This window comes from Paramormyrops kingsleyae, chromosome 1 (assembly GCF_048594095.1).
Source record: "Paramormyrops kingsleyae isolate MSU_618 chromosome 1, PKINGS_0.4, whole genome shotgun sequence".
Classification (NCBI taxonomy): domain Eukaryota; kingdom Metazoa; phylum Chordata; class Actinopteri; order Osteoglossiformes; family Mormyridae; genus Paramormyrops; species Paramormyrops kingsleyae.
The window spans coordinates 25,304,499-25,322,567 of NC_132797.1; the positions used below are offsets into that span (position 1 = coordinate 25,304,499).

General features: G+C 41.1%; 2 long non-coding RNA genes across 2 annotated transcripts; both read right to left on the reverse strand.

Moving 5' to 3' along the window:
• Positions 1–3,734: 3,734 nt before the first annotated feature.
• On the reverse strand, positions 3,735–6,908 carry LOC111850089 (uncharacterized). The gene is made up of 3 exons (XR_002839707.2): positions 6,737–6,908; positions 6,148–6,339; positions 3,735–5,614 (listed from the first exon to the last, which is right to left on the reverse strand). It is a non-coding gene; the product is annotated as an uncharacterized lncRNA (long non-coding RNA).
• Positions 6,909–8,401: 1,493 nt separating this feature from the next.
• Positions 8,402–18,044, reverse strand: LOC111850090 (uncharacterized). The gene is made up of 4 exons (XR_002839708.2): positions 17,883–18,044; positions 12,848–13,021; positions 11,996–12,112; positions 8,402–9,591 (listed from the first exon to the last, which is right to left on the reverse strand). It is a non-coding gene; the product is annotated as an uncharacterized lncRNA (long non-coding RNA).
• Positions 18,045–18,069: the final 25 nt, after the last annotated feature.

Genomic DNA, 18,069 nt, shown 5'->3' on the forward strand with positions numbered 1-18,069 from the left:
GGACTGCTCCTTTGTCTTCTCCTGCTCGACTGCATGAGCAGTACTCCTTGAGCAGATTCCAGTTGGTGACCACACCTGTTTGTCTCACAAGTTGCTCTCAAGTCTCCCTGTAGTTAAGGAAGTTACTACCAACAGACACCAGGATATTCATGAAAAGGAAAAAGTCTTTCTCAAACTAGGGCAGCACTGAATTTTAAAAGCTCAATAAATCTGTGCTGAATTTCTAAATGCAAATAATTATGCACAGAAATATCTGTGATCATAGTTTTTGCTTGTACAAGCAAAATACAACGTGTGTTTTTGTTCTACCTGTCAAAATGGTTCAATTGCCCTACCTGAAATTGGCCTAAACCCCAAAAATTTAATCACTATCATCACTCAATAGTGCAGAGCAGCCCTTTGGAGCCAGAACTGGAGTCAGATGGAGTTTTAATTGTGTACATTTCTCCCCTAGAAGGTCTGTCCCTCTCAAACAGCCTACCTCCAATCTTCCTGTCCTGTATCGAAAGCCTCCCCTCCGATGGTGTCATCTGGGTTCAGGCGAATCTGGATCATGTAGCAGAGAACCACTGTGTCTTTCTGGGCCTTGTTTGCTCAGCCCATGTACCTACAATCAAAGGTGGAGACCAAGATAAAGTAGAAGATCAATAGGAAGTGGCCTGTTTCTACAACAATAATATACTGCACTGTACTAATAACATACTACTACTATATTACACTAATACTTTGCTTTATGGTATTTACAGTATAATATTTTTATATAAATATTTACTTTGTTTTCCAAGAGGGTGTCATTTTGGTAGCACACTACCTTTGCGATGTACCCATTATGGATTATGTAATACATTTTTTATAATTATATGAGGACAGGTCATGATAAGCGTTTCAGTCTGGTATGAAGTATAATAAAATGCTCTGACCATATGACAATTTAATATAATTTCCTCAATTTCTGGGAATTATCGAAAAAGGGAAGTCAGAAGTATTTAAAATGCCATAAAAATTTGTGGTGTACCAAGACTGCTATGACAATGTTGCATATCATTTCCCACAAGGAAAAAACAATTAATGAGAGCCCAGGCAAAAAGTCTTATATGTATGTGATGTGGTGACCTTGTGTTGCTATGGAAGACGACAGAACAGTAATGGTATTCCTCTTCAGGTCCAGTGTGTTCACTGTTACAGCACAGCAAGACAAACCAGCAGTACAGGCCACTGTAGAAGCTGGAGCCGGGCTCCTGGCATGTCCTGGATGAGTGGGTCTGGCATGTTTTAAAATACGCCAGGGCATCTTCCAGCTTCCTGATTGGTCTGAGGGTGTTAATGGACTTTCCCAAAATGCAGTAATTGTCTGATGATAAGATCAGTGTTAACTGCTGTTTTAGTTAGAATGTGAAGTACAAGAATGCAGAATAGGTCAAGAAAAAATCTTGCAAGGATAGTCACTAAAAATATTAATAATAGAAACATTTTTATAACCAAGAGTAACAATAAGAAGCAATGTACACAATCAAGTATGTAAGGTATAAGAGCCTGGCTTTCTTTGAATATTATTTTATGGCAGCTGATTATTATTATTTTATTCCTCCCTATCAAGTACAATAAGGATCCCCCAAGTATATTCACGTTATTTATGGGAAATCATATAGAGTCTACTCCCAAAGCATTTTCAACACTATATTCAGTAATCACTGAATTTAGCTGTTTTTATAATTTATATCATGGCTGATAGGTCATGGTTTATATCATGGTTAACAGACAGGAGGCAGCGGGTAATTATTAGAGGTACAATGTCACAGTGGCTCAATTTTAGGACCACTATTGTTCCTAATTTACATTAATGATATTGACACCAATACATACAGTAAATTGGTTAAATTTGCAGATGACACCAAGGTGGGTGGTGTAGCAGATACTGATCTAGCAGCACAGAGGCTACAATGGGATCTGGATTTAATTAGCGACTGGGCTGATACCTGGCAGATGAAATTTAACGTAGATAAATGTAAGATAATCCATGCAGGGAGCAGAAATATAAAGTACAGATACTTTATGGGTTCCACCGAAGTAAAGGTAGCTGAGATGAGAAAGACCTCGGTGTGTATATTGATGTTTCCATGTCCCACTCCCGCCAGTGTGGAGAAGCAATTAAAAAGGCCAATAGGATGTTGGGTTACATCTCTAGGTGTGTGGAGTTTAAGTCAAGGAAAATTATTCAATTCCTTGGTAAGATTGCACCCAGAATATTGGTCACCATATCTTAAAAAGGAAATTGCTGCCTTGGAAAGGGTGCAACGTAGGGCTTCAAGAATGATTCCTGGTCTTAGAGGAATGAGGAGAGGTTAGCTGAGCTGAATCTGTTCAGCCTCGAGCAAAGGAGACTAAAGAGGGACATGATCCAGGTATATAAGATTCTAACAGGTCTGGATGCTGTTCAGCCAAATGGCTTCTTCAGTATTATTTTAAATACAAGAACTCATCGCCATAGGTGGAAATTAGCGGGAGAACATTTTAAAATGAATTTGAGAAAACACTTATTTATACAGCCTGTAGTTAGAGTATGGAATAATCTTCCTGTTAGTGTAGTGCAAGCTAAGACCCTGGGTTCCTTTAAATCAGAGATAGATAAGAGGAGGAGGCCATTCGCCCCATCAAGCTCGTTTCGGGAGAACTTAACTAATAGCTCAGATGTTAAAATCTTATCTAGCTCAGATTTAAAGGAACCCAGGGTTTTAGCTGACACTACACTAACAGGAAGACTACAGCGCACAATTGTTCCTAATGAAAGCTGATATCTTCAGTTCACTGCACATAATGATATATTTTCACAACACTAGTTGAAAATGCCCAAGAATGTGGCCGATGAAGACATCCTTATAATGGATAGTAGCTACAGAAACAATAAAACCTCAGCTGTTTAGCAGAGAAGGCATCTGCCAGAACTTCCAGACAAAATCAAGCCAAAGGAAAATTCCAAGGCTATTTTTATTCTATGTATGCTTCCATGGCCGTGGGTGACAGATCGCATCCGCTGTTCTGTTGGGGACATAAAAATGGCTTGTGGAGGGCTGTCCTCGCTCAAGGCCCTGAAATGTTCTGCATGCACCTACAGTAGGCATGGCAAAATCCAGTATTTTGGCACAACGTGTATCTCATGTGCTTGCCACCTTGCCAGTGAAAGTTATTGTGTTTTAATTTGTCCAATTATTGTGAATCAATGAAAAAGAAAACCTTGGCCAACACCTGTTAACACAATGATTTAAGAGATGTCATAGGATATGGCGCAGTGCAAAAGCGAGGCAGATCACAGCTCAAATACATCACAGGTGTGAGCTCAGCTGCAATTATTTAGCCTAGTTGATGAGGGCCATTCACTGCACTCAAGTGTCAGCTTAACAGATAGAACAAAAAAAGTACCCATCAATTATTAAGAATATGCAAGAACGTGTGTTCTGGCTGTGGGGATAGCCCAGCTTGGTAATATGGGTGAACTGCTATTTGCCAGCATTGAAGGTTTCGTAATTGGCTATGTAAGTCTGCAATAAATGAGCAACTAATTCAATTCAGGTATATTTTTAAACATCTATACATGCCAATGACTTTAGGGCTTTGAGCAGAGGGCTTTTAGCATAACAGATCTTCAGAATAATCTGGAAATCACTGTGTCATGAAGGGTGGTGCGCGGGGCAGGGAGCCAGGAGCGAGAGTCCACAGGTCGGGGTAAACACGGGATTTATTGGAGGCAAGACACGTAGGAACAAAAGGGCGCTCGACATTAGAACTTTACATTGTCAATGACTGGACTACTCGCGACACGCAGACACAGACTTACATACGTAACAACAGTAATTAACATGACGAGGAACCACTGGGAACACGGGATTCCACACGAGGTAGAGAGGGGGGTGTGGCACACAGGAGGATCGAACGAGTGGGACATGACACACTGGGAGAGATCTAGATCCAATAAGCCGCAATTTCCACAGATGCCAAATATCCCTAATCTGTGGAGTTTTATGGTATTTACTCGGATATAACAGATAAACGGCAGATACAAGGAGGCAAAGAGAAAATGAAATCTCGAGGGCATTTATTTTGTTTGAATTAGATCTGTCACGATTCCTTGATTAATCTAATTTACTCTTTTTGTTTTAAGTATCAATTAAAATTTGCCTTCTCAATTACTAAGCAGTATGGCGGAAGACAGCATTGAAGATGAGGGTGCAAAAAAAGAGTGACAGCCTCAGTTGTGTGGAAACACTTCACATTAAAAGTGAAAGAAAATGCAGACATTCAGAAGACTTTAAGGTCTGAGGGACTCACCCTCTAATGGGAGGACAAATATCTTTTTGTGACTTCTTCTTTTAGCTTTTTTCCTCTTCACTCATTTTTGTTATATTTCTCACAAATGCACAAAATTTCCTGTGAGGGATTAAAAGCGCTTGGATGAGAATGATTATGATTGGCTTGGAGAATGTATGCAGGGCTCCTACAAATAAAAAGTTCCTGTGGGTGTGATGGCCAGGTGTCCCAATACTGTCCATATGCTGTATGCTAGACAATGCTGAAATGCAGAAAAGGAACCAGGGGAGTTTCTAGCTATTGAAAAGATCAGGGGCTAAGTCTAGTTTACCTGGGGCTTGACTTTTTTTTTTTTTTTGAAGGATGATAATTGGCATCGAGGCTAAAATACTTGGGGCTATAGGATTAAAATGCTCAAGGCTATAGCCCCAAGTGATCTGACCTAACGACGCCCTTGAAAGGAACCATCAGTAAAACTGCAAAGCTTGCTAAGTTTTGTTTCCTATGGCAGAGTAAATATGTTTCAGTGTAACCACTATTACAGCTGTCGTTGTCCTTGTGATGTTTAAACTGCATGTGCATAATGTATGATGTCAATGTTAAGATCGGTCAGCGTGCCGACCTAGTGTCGAGGGTGGCACCGTGGTGCAGTGGGTAGCCCTGTGGGTACACTTCGTGCATGTGGAGTTTGTATATTCACCCTGTGTGTGCTTGGGTTTATTGCTGATCCTCCAAAAACATACCACCTTAGTGAACTGCAGTACCTCAATCGACCACATGTGTGAGTGAGTGAGCCAGTGTGTTCACTGCCATAGGCTGGCATCCCATCCAGGAGTAGTTCCTGCATCATGCCAGTGTACAAATATTATATTTTATATATGTATGTATCACATTTTATATAACCAATTACTCAATTAATCTTCAAATTAATCAGCAGATTACTTGATTATTAATATAATTTCGATACTGTTTTCCAATCAAATACCTTAACGGACAGAACAAAGGTTCACTGTTTTCTTCAGTGGTGGAAATGCATGAAATGTCAAGCAATTAAACTGAAATGTGGTTTTTAGTTGATGTGGCCACTCCACACCTATAGCAGGCTTGTCTCTCTGCTTCTGCAGGTAAATTAGTGACGTCTTTTCTTTGGCCTCTCTATAGTTCTGCTGGTCAGGGGTGATGCTCTATAAGGCAGTTAGAGCTGTGCTCATGTCATTTTTAGCCAGCAAAAGATCAGTGTTGGCAATTGTGATTCACATCTCCTCAGGGGTCCTGGCAGGATTGCATCCTGAATTACCTTTGTGGTCTTGTGCTGTTGGACAAAAAATAATTTATGAGGTTAAGCATCCAGCAGTAGATCCTAGAATAATTTGACATTAATGCCGCACCATGGATTGTTCCTGACTATTTTAGTGAATTCTCTTCTATAGGAGCTCCATCTGTTAGATTTATGTTTGGGTCTTTGGGCCGCCCAGACGATTCACTTTTTTGTTCCCTCCCAGCTCCCAGCAAACATGAACCAAACAATCAAGAATGAACCAAACAATCAAGACCACTGAATCCTTGGTACTGTTGTTTTGTGACCTGGGAGGGAGCAAAAATGTGAACTATCTGCGGGTCCCGAACAACTGGGTTGAGAAACACTGGTCTAGACTTGACAATACCATCAAATACAGCCAAATCAACCTAATGAGATCCAAATATTATCTTGTTTAAAAAAATGTGTATCTTGCAGTAACACCTGTTTATACATCTGTATCAGCCAAGTTTTTTCGACACTAATATTGTGTTCCTCAAATATGCGATTGTCCAATCAAAGTGAAGATTAGATGACTGTCTACACACCTGCTCTCCATTCAAAAGCAGAGCTCTGTCCAACTCCAGGTACAGGGATGCATTGGCATCACTGGTCATTGAGTTCTACTTCCTCTTCAGGCCTTTTGTCAACCCTGGCCTTCTCATGATTGGTTTCAGGGTCTGTTTGCCCTCGTAGACACACCCTGTCCCCTTCAGAGCTCTGGTCTTGTTCAGGTGGTACTGATAAAGATAAAGATAAAGATGCTTTATTGTCATTGTACAAGTACAATGAGATTTCGCTTGGAGCACGCCAGCAGATACACAGTAAAAAATTACAATAAAATCCAAAGAATAAAATATGTACATACACACACACACACACATATATACACACATTGACAGTGAATAAGTTGCTGGTAAATTAGTGCAATATAATCATACTCATGAATGGTTATGAAGTGCAGTGCATGAGCAATTTCGCAGAGGTAGAATTCGAAGTTATAGAGCAGGTATACTGGGGCAGACACCTAACCTAATAAGGCAAATTAGTAAGAACATGAGAAACGTGTTTGATCTATAAATGCTAATTGTTTTAGAGATAACAGTGGAGTTCTTTAGAACTAAAGTTCATCCCTACCTGGATGTTGTGGCTGACGCCAGTCTCCAGGGACTTGAGGCATCTTTAGAAACCAGGGCTACTGTGCAGAGGTAAATTTGGGCCTGCAGCATGTGAAGCTCTACCACAGCTGGATCCTGCTCCAGGCATCGTGTTAGGAAGCTCTGGGCTGAGTGAAAGTCACCTTCATGCAGAAAAGGGCTTGAGAAGTGGAGGAGAAGTGATTCAGGAAAAAGTTTCCCAAATATTCTCTACAGGCACATATTACAGAGAAAGTTTTAGTATGTGATGCCAAGATGCGCCTGAATCACTTCATCATAATTACTCTTTATTAATATGACGAGTAAGTCATCCTTGACGTGAAATCAAGTGGTACTTACCAGATAGGTCTAAACACCTGTACAATCCAGCATTTAAACCATCTCAGCATCTTCTCAGATCTAGCCTGAGAGGAACTTCACCTTGGCCATGAGGAAGGCAGCTGCCATGAGACTGGGGGAAGCTCTTACTGAGGAATCTAAGACGGTAGCAGAGGGTATGAGGTACGTGGCTCGGACTGAACAGAAGCCACACGAAATCTGAATGATGAGACTGTGGGAGCTGTCAGGGATACTCCTGAACCTATCCCAGCATGAACTTGAAATCACCTTGGTCACATGATCATTATTTTGGTGAACAAGCAATGTATTTAAATCAGAATCAGTCCGAATCAGGTAGGTCTTTCCCTTAGCAGTGAGCCTGCAGATATGCCATCATATATTACAGATTTTTACAGCAAAGTGTTTGAACTTTAAACAGTATTAGATAAAAGATGGATGTTATAATAGACACATCACAGCAGACTGAATTATTGATGGTATTTACTTGAAACCGAGAAATCCCCTTTTATCATTGAATTTTCCATTGATACTGTCCATAAATAATACAACTTAGAAGTTTTATATAAGGTAGCAGAATCACTGTTTTACCTGGCAGAGGGACAAGTTCATCTTAACCACTTCTAAGAGGAAGGTGGGGTTGAATTTCTCAGAATACTCAACCCTATGGGCCGTGAAGTGCGGAGAAGTGAAGCTTCCTGGACTGTTTCAGAAGGTCAATCAAGGCTTGCAGAAAGGTGATCTCCTGGCCAATAGGAAGTGAGAGAGATTTTAAGGCTCACCTTAATATGTCTGACTTGACTTTTACTTATAGGACTTAAAAGACTAGGGGTAGAGACCTGCATTTATAGCAAGAGCGACACTGGATCTCTTTTTTTTGTTACCTTCCAGTTTGGTATTGATCTACATGTGGTGCCCCAGGTGGGGATAATGCAGCAGGATTAATCATGCCAATTAATTAAGCAATGAAACAAGTAGAGAGATAAAGCAAAACTTCGCAACCACTGTGGGTAAAATTGTCCACATCTGCAAGACAGAGGTGGGGCCTGACCACGCATGGGCTAATAGGATTCTGTATTCCAGTGAAAAACTCCAGCTGCTGCTCAGCTTGCACCAATAGCACATCCAACAGCTGGCACCAGATTATACCTACGGCATTATTCAAAGGGAGGGTCAAACTGCCTCTGGGGGGAGCTAGAGAGTTAACAAATAAAATCACCTCAGTTCAAGGAAGTCAAATCTGTCTGTAAGAATTTGACTGTTAAGAAAAACCAGATGCAATACATTACAATATTAATTCTGTATATACATGCTATTGCACACATTGTGCATAGATACATATACACACAAACTCTAGAAAGATAAAACTTTTACTGCTCAGGTTTTGACCATGCAAAGATGACAAAGTTGTGGTATTTAAGAAGATCCAAACACCACTTATTGTCATAGTATACCTGCAGGGCTTGGACTCTTGTCCAATCCACACTTAGGACTTTAAAGTACCAGTCGGGAGCCCCTTCATACCTTCTCTGCAGGACAAGCAGGTAAGTGGCTTCGGCTGCCGTTTGGGCCTGGCTGGAAGATTTGGCAAAGGCTCACTCTACAAACTGGCTCAGAATCTACAGCAGCTGAGGGTCATTCCCACACTGTAGCCAGCAAAAACATTGTGTGTGTGTGTTTTGTTAATGAGGTAAATATGCAGTACGGTTTGCAATCGGGCTACACTCTGACATATGGCTAGCTATTTCAAGATTAACAGAAGTCAGATTATTCATATCCCAGTTTCGGCTGCCAAGTTGATCAGGTCTGAGGGAACAAAAGTGTGACACTGAATGTCGTTCTAATTTTCAACATGAAAGGTGATGAATGCGCATCTTCTTGCATGCTCTGTTCACTGATAACAGGGTAACTGAAATAGAGAACTGCAAATGCTTTTTGAATATGTATCCTTTATAAATGTTGGTTTAATATAGCTAGGTTTGATTAGTTGCTAGGGTTTGAGTAAAATGAATAGGGATATTACTTTGTCAATTCTAAGTCTTTGATCACAAGTACCATAGGAGGACATTTTTGATGAAAATGATCAGATAAAGAAAACAGAAATTTTACAAGTGACTGTTTAAATTTATTTTATGTAGAATCTTGGTTTTAGGGTAACAATAGTGCTTAGCAGCTTGCTTATGCCCTTTGTATTATTTCTGTGGAGACTTGGTCTGCAAGGTTCAGTCAGCTCTGCTGCACTGAACAGTAGCTGAAGACGCTCTTAGACCTGGAAATTTAACAACAATTAACAGCAATATCTTCTCCCATTTTATGTACTTAGTGAGATCCTCAATATATTACCTGAGAGCACATGCTGAACAAAACTGCAGGATGATTCAATGAGCAGGTGCAACAATTAAAATATTGCATCTCCTTGTGTCGTTACCTTCATCACATGTCCATCCTCAGCCAATGGATCACCATCATCTGAAGAGCTTTAAGGTTGCTTCCATTCTGCTGCAAAATTAGGGGAAAAAATTTGGCAAAAAAACAATTTAGGCTTAAGTGGCTCTGTATCACAATATACAGTAAGTAACTGAGCAGAGCTTAGCTGACTGAGCTGCTATTTCTAGGGTTTGGTCCCAGTCTCTTTGGGTGAGAAAAAGTTTCATCTTGAAGACCAGAGCTGGAAGTAGGTCTGAATGATTGGTGATAATTTGGTTCAAGACATTCATTGCCCCAGAAAAGTTATGTTGGGTCATGAAATATATTGCCTCCAGAAAACCATAGTTTGGTCATGTTAGGTTTAGTAGTTTTAATGTTAATATATTTTCATGTAAATAATGTGATGCAATATAATTTTATTTGGAAGTTATTGGTAATTATTCATGAATTCACTTGGTTGGTGCATGATCCAGAACAGTGGCCACCCAGAATTGTCTCAGGGGAGGGGCACAGAGGCGGAGAGGGGCATGGGGGCAAGGCCAATAAAATGATAATTGGGGGGGGGGGACACCCAAAGGGCCAATTCAGAGTGACCTAGATGGTAAGGGTGGCATCAATCTAATAAACAATTAAATCAGATTTAAATGTTACAGATGAAATTAACAAAGTAACATTCCTATACATTTTACATTCCTATGTATTTCACTGCATAGAGGAGGAAACTAAATATAATAAAATTAGATGTTTCCTACTCTTGCACCTTGTTTTTTCTTTTCTGATTTGCACGGTTAATGAGGGTGATGGCTTATTTGAAAGCTCAAATCAAAGTCAACGCATGCGTATAATTATATATGTACTAGGCAGCATTTGGAATAATTATGCATTTTTACATAAACATCAGAAATGATTAGATTCTGCACAAAAAATAAGTACTCAAAATAAATTAGCAAAATTAACTTAATTTTTATTTTGGGAGATATGTGCATTTTTGCTCTCCATTCATCCATTCTCTATGAGTACGTGTTCCCTGCCGGGCTGCCGTGAGCCCGGAACCTATCCCAGGAAGCACGGGGCACCAGGCAGGGGTACACCCCGCATGGGGTTCCAGGCAGGGGTACGCCCCGCATGGGGTTCCAGGGCATCCATCACAGGGTGGAGCAGTTTTGCAATTTTTAGTTTTATTTCCCAGAATAACTGCATGAAATTCATCTTGTCAGGAATCTGAATTAAATTTGTGCCATCAGCAATACTTTTTAGAAAAATATCTGTGACTGACATAGGTGGTGTATTATTATAAGAAAGTCTTACATCCCATACAAAGCAGAAGAATATTCAGACAGGGGTGAATGTAGATGCCATCCTGCTGAATTTGTGCCATTGTCTGCATCCTAAAGCCAGACTTGAACAATGAGTCCTGGTAACAATTGAAGAGTAAATCTCCAAAACTCACACAGTCCATGGGATACATTTTTGAGAAGAGTTCTGTGCACTTTCTGCGAGTTTTGGAAACAAATTCTCCATTGGATTACATGAGGACTGAGAGAGTTTTGGTTCCTGATATGGTAACACGAGCCTGACTTTAGGTCACTGGGGGTCTCACATCAACAAGGACAAAAAATGGACTGAGTTTGTTCTTCAGGCGGAAATAATTTTATCTGGGTGTCAGCCCTAACCCTAACCCTAAAATAACACCTTCCCCATTGATCCCGAGGCTTCTTTGGAGCCCTGCAGCCTGTGGCCAAAGAAGTGGACCACTATGTGTCCCTTGGCGTCATCAAGGCAGCAACCCAGGCTTTTAGTATGAGGCCCTGTCAAGAAATGCACATGCCCTTTAACACATAATATTTCATTCCTTGATTCCTCTTAATTCTATATCCAAAGTCATAGCAAAATTTTATCATCCATCCATCCATCTTACAAGGATGTGAGCTGTGTGGGGGGCTACGGCAAAAACATGGTTGTATACAGGGGTGGAGCCACAGGGACACGGGCCACAGCTGAAAGCTGATTGGCCTCCAGAGTGCTCTTCCCCTGTCACTCACCGATTCAAAACATACCATTGGCTAATGATAAGACTAGCCCCTTTTATTGAAATCCTAGAATAGCCCCTGGACACAAGCAGGGGAACACCCTGGATGTGATGGCAGGCTCAGAGCAAACACATTCAGACAAACAATATGGGCAATTAAGAGACGCCACCTAGAGGCAAGGGTAGTAGCTGATCTCCAACCCAACATCTCTATTTATCTGTTTATTGGTTTATTTATCCATCTGTCCAATACCTACTTTTCCACACCCACTTAACCTTCGCAGGGTCACAGGGGGCTATCCCAGGAGCAACCAGTGCAAGGAAGGGAATAACCCAGGATGGGGCCCCAACATATTCACTAATTTACTGCTCTTCTGAAAGTTAATATTATACGACCTTTCTGGAGGTACGATGTGTTTTGAGCATACTGTCTATGTAGGTCTGCACCTTGTCAGGATATCCATAAACAACACGGGGACACCGCAGCACAGTGAAGCAGGCTGTCCTCCGCTGCTTCGCAGCTGGGCCTCAGGTGGGAGTCCAGTTCTGCCACAGCTTCCTGATCTTGTAATCAGGGGGAAATGTATTAACGTGGAGCATCCGTGTTTCTATTGGAACCACACTCGCGTGTCCATAGTCTTGACATCAGACGTTTATGGTGACTTTAACTCAGTTAAATGCTACATCTGTCAAAGTATTCCGCTAACATTTAACCACAATGAAAATCACGATCACTCTTTGCAAGGTAAAGTTTCTTTCACATCCATCATATAATGTAAAAATATATTTACTCTAAGATATTTGTGCTGACATGGCACAAATTGTTTAACTGGAACATAAAAAATGATGCAGGCCTAGCTCACCAACCGTTTCGCTTTGTCTGTGTGCATAAATAAGAGCCAATACTGCATACACAGACACACACTGCTTCTCTCTGACACTTCCCAGTTCCAAAACTGCTTGGATCCAGCCTGTAATGACGGGACATGGACAGTGTCCTGTTTGGTCTACACTAGAGGTGGGGAATCTGATCCTGTGGGTGCAGGTCTTTGGGATGACCTCTCAATCAGCCAATAGCAGTGGGTACCACAGACTTAAGTTGAGAACCACTGCTTTATTATTGGCTGATTGAGAGGCCATGCCAAAAACAGCGGCCCTCTATAATCACATCACAAGTGTCGCCACTCCATTATTCTGGTTATTAATATTACATTAGTTTGTTTTTATAGCAATAACCACTCTATTACAGTAAATACTTCCACCGCTATAAAATACTTCACAAACAGAAGAATTACCCACCTGATTGTGCAGACAACCTGCCGTGGGCACTTCAGGTTCCCTCGGGTTATTCGGAATGACCACGGCATGACTGTGTTTCGGGTGGCGGTCCGGTCCTGTGCTCACACAGGTGTAACTGACATCGTTCACTGCAGCGTGTGAACTGAAAGGTCCCCTTCCCCACAAAAACACGACCTGGACAAAGAAAAACAAATAAATAGTTTTAATTCTGTAAGGAACTAAACTGCAATTAGGCCTATAGCACCCATTTTTGTCTTTCTTATTTTTAGCTGGGTTGCTGCATTTTATAAGAGCGCAATCGCCTTTAGTAATAAACATTCCGATAGAGTCATTTTGAACCGTTTCAAAATTTTCTGCTTATAACACAGTTAAATGTTTTTGAATTGAAATAATAAGAACAGTCGCTGTAAACTGGGTGACTGTTTATGATGGAAAAATGTATTGGTAGTTTTTAATTTTTTTATATAATATTAGATCATATTTTCATTATATTTTTAATGCGGTTGCTGCAATAGCAAAGCCTGAAGGTATCGTCCTGCTATCAGCCCAAGGTACTGCGGTACGTCGTCCACACAAACATTCCAAACAGGGTCGCTGACCTGTCCAGAAACCCTGTTATAGGGTGTTTAGGGTCCAAGAAAAAAAAAATTCTGGTTCCTTCACATAACATTGCTTCTGAATTCAGATCAGATCTTCTGTGATCTTTTAATGAAAAACCGCATGATCTTGGAGAATTCAAAGTGAGTGCTCTCTTGGAGAAAAAGAAGATTAACTAATCCAGTACAGAATTTTTCTATACTTAAAAAACCAATTTAAGGTCTTACATAAGTAACACATTTCCCTATAATGATATCGTTAGCATTGCAACAGTTTCACAAATTTGTGTGATTTTGCAAGTGGATGGCACATTTGTATAGGGCTAGCGACAATGTAATTTATTAATATTCACTGCATTATTTGTGGACTTTTCATGGTAAAAGGCTCTGGCAGCCGGTCAGCAGAGCCTTGGCCCCCTCCAGGTGCGCGATTCTGAACATGCGGACTTATTAGCCCCATCAAACCGAGCCGTGGCTAATTAAAGTGTTATTTAAGGAGTCTTTGACAAGGCAGAGAGAAGGAGGAGGTGCAGGCAACGAGGTGCGGCTGCCCCTTTATGCCAGTGCAGAACTCCACAAAAACGTGACCGTGTCTTAGCACCCGGCTTGGAAACAAGCGTGCTCAAACATTACCACATTAGCATGCGTTCTGCTTCGGTGTATTTTGAAAGCAGCGGAGTACCTCAAAGTCCTCAGTAGGGAATGAACTAGGGTTCAAGCACTTCATTATGTTAATGTATTCACAGATGTTATTAGACAGTGCTGTTATTAGAAGCTTTTCTTATACTAATGGTGTGAATAAACGTCAAGGAGATGAGAATAGAGATAATCCATTTCCATAGCTGCTGATATTTACTTTTTGCTATGTTTTACAGTTTTTCAGAGATGGTTTCACTCAAATATGGACAGGTGCTAAAATGACCTTCCTTTACCTCTGGGTACCAATACACGTCCATTACTGCTTAAACCTTCTCTGTTTCTCTGAGGAAGCAACAAAGGGTCTCCTGGTGTTGTCTGGTGCAGGATGTGACCCATTTTCTTGTGATCCTACAACTCTATTTTCCAGTGGTGTCCTGGCAAATCATGGCCGCCCTGTACCAGTTACGGGCCAAGTAGCTCAGGGTGCCTGCCCACGTGTCCCTAGGAAAAATCTGAGCATCAAGAATGAATACAAATCTGACACATTTTGCGTTACAAACAGGGCTGCATGTAGGGCTGTGGCCAGGGTTTGAAGTATAGTTAGGTCTGGGACCTGGGGGTGGGGGGTAGGTCTCGTCAATCACATTATCGATACCATCCCCTGCCTTTTAAAGTAATTAGTTTTACGAAATGTTAACCTCGTGTTTTTATTCAGGTGAATATTTAACTTCAAAATTTATTTTTAGCTCTTAAAAAATTACCGAGGTTTGGACCTCAGTGACCTCATAGCTGGCTATGGCTCTGACTGCACAAAATATTGTTTCAGCATAGTCATTGTGATGTGCACATGCATGATAATCACATAACATTTGTCGCCACTCCATTGTGATGTGCACACGCACGATTATCACGTCATATTTGTCGGCACTCCATTGTGATGTGCACATGCACGATCATCACGTCACATTTGTCGCCACTCCATTGTGATGTGCACATGCTCGATCATCACATCACATTTGTAGCCACTCCATTGTGATGTGCACATGCTCGATCATCACGTCACATTTGTCCCCGATCCATTGTGATGTGCACATGCATGATCATCACGTCATGTTTGTCGTCACTCCAATATGTCTGTTGACACAACTCACTGCAACACCATCAGCTTATTTGACACGCTCTATTGGTAAGTAATACATTCTATTTAGCTATAGTTTGTTTATAGTAATTTTATCTCCTTTTTTGTTTTATAAATATTGCAATATTACCTGCAGAATGTGATACCATGCAGCCTTAATTATAAATATTATTAAAGAAGCATGCAGTTGCAGATGATTTAAGTCTATTTTTTGTTAAGCTCCTTTACAGGTGAGTCCAAAAGCCTGAACACACGTGTGTTCAAAGTGAAGAGAAGGATAATATAATTCTGTACAGCATAAAAAATGGGGTGGTGTGTAGCTCAGCAACTTATGACTCTGTGATGAGATGGTCCCCAGTTCAAATTCCAGACTCAGCACAATGATTTCACAGATGGTACCTTGACTAAAGCCCTTAAACCCCAAATGCTGCTGCTTTCTCTAAGAAAAGCACTTTGGATAGAAGTGCTAAATAAATAAATGAAGTAGTATCAGTCAATGGAAATGTTACGCAGCTTACAGTAAAAGGTAAATGAAGTGATACAATGAAGTATTACATATCAAAAATTGTGTGTTCAACATCTCAACGTTTTTTTTCAAATTTTAGACTGGAATTTTAAATAAGCGCTGGGCACCATGCCAAAACAAATTATCATGTTAAATTTTTTACATCGGACGACATTGATAATTATCATGATAGGCTATGGTTCAAGAATCATTATTTTTAATAATAATTCATTAGGTCTTTACTTTTAGGCTCCATTTATGCTCAAATTCTCCTAGGAAGAGAACATGAAAAAGATGACAAACTGAATGGACTGGAAACTTAATTCTAATTTTAATAAATAAATCATACATATATCAATAAATACAGTATATGGGCGTAACACTAGTACTATTCCGACAGTACTTGGCTTTTTTCTCTTTCTGCGTCGCTGCTCGTTACAGGGGGCGGGTTTGACATTGCTGGTGGAGTTGCCACCCACCTTGTATTGATAAATTAAAATGTCCCATTTTGAAAAAATACCGGACGCGAAGGAAAGGTGCATGTTCCTATTATCGACAGTCTGTGCTTTTTTTGCGCGGAGGCTGGGTAGTTATGGAATCAGAGGTATGGAGACAACAAAGTACTATTGAAAGTAATTCTGGAATGACGAAGGGTTTGGAGAATCGCTCGGGGACGTATCTCCTTCTTTATTTACGTCGTTCGTTATCGATCGTTTTCGGGATCGTTATCGATCGTTTTAAGTAGACCCGGGGGGTATTCCATGAAATTAGCTAAAAAAAAAGGCAGACTTTCCCGAAAAAGTCAGACTCAACCTACCTCCAACCTACTTTCACCTTCTGTGACGACTTCAACAAGGATACAAAGTCTGCAACAAATCTGTATAATAAATCATTAGTCAATGCCAGAGAGCCACATGAGTGAACATGAGAAATTAAAAGAAAATGTGTAATGAAAATAAAATGTAAATGACAAGTGGCTATTTTAGAATTCTTGCACACCTGTCTTAAAATGTAAGGGATACTGGAGCTTGGTTGGGGTGGTGGGATGGCTCGCGGTGGGTGCCGGAAAATTTCCCTTATTTTCAAATCCAAAACTTGACAGGTATGGATGAGGACATATAATTCAACAGATTACATGACATGAATAGTAAGATCACGGAATTTCGTCCGACGGAACGATCTTTTGGGAATCTGTTCCCACACGTCGGATGTTCTTTGAGACAACGCTAAACTAAGCGAGACAGTTAGCCTGCTCCGGACCAGGCTTGTTCGCAGGCGTAAATTACCATGGTAATTCAGCCTGGATTCATTTAAGACACGTTGATGGAACTGAACTCTCAGTAAAGTAAGACTGACGTCGAAATAAGTCAGACTTTCCCTTAAGCCTGCTTCATGGAATAACCCCCAGCTCAAGCGAAAAGCAAATAATGTGGCTGCAACTGAACACACAGAGCAAGTGTTAAGGAGCGGAAGTCGGCAGGAACGCAACACCGACCCAAAGCTGAGCAGGCTGGCTGCAGTTCAGCCCCCGTGGGCCCCCTGATTACCCGGGGGGTGACATTGTCGGGACCTCCGGCAGCCCAATCACTGCAGCTGATGGACACACGCTGCGCTTTGAGCGACAGCTGCTGTGTCACGACTCCGTCGCTGAGTTACAAAGCTTACTATTATTTTTTAAAACAAGTTTGTATTTAGAGACGAGTCAGAAATCGACGAAAACAGGCAGTTAAATACACTCTGTGCGCCTATTCTGCCGTTTTCTTGCGTTTATTTCTTGCGTTTATTTCTTGCCTCGTAACACAAGAAACGTGCAGTGAAATCAGTGTGCACATGTACTGCTTCGGCATTATCGTTCAGGCTACACTTTGAGCACGATGGCTGACGGATAAACCTGTAAAATGGATGTTTTCCCCATATTATATTTACAAAAGAGATAGATGCTTTTAAAAACAGAGTTAAAATAAATCTCCTTTAAATTCTGCTTAAGTAGCCTAAGTAGCTTTTTAACTAACAATATATTTCTGTTATCACAGCAAGGTCAGGTGCCGCATCATTCGTCATGATCGCCGACAAGCTGTGACACGCGGATCCTTCCCGAACCCCCCTTGCGGTCCCCTTCCCGAAACCCCCCTTGCGGTCCCCTTCGGAGATCCCCACCTGAACATTCAGCCCCCAGAAGTCTCACACATCTGTTGCGAACATCTTCTCTTCACTGATGCTCTAATGGTACCTGATGTTCAGTCAGAGTGCCCCCGTCCCGTGAAAGGCGCAACTACAGATGCCCTCCTCCCCCGTCAGAATCGATTAGAGGCGGCTCGCCATTGATGATTTGTTCAGTTCTGCC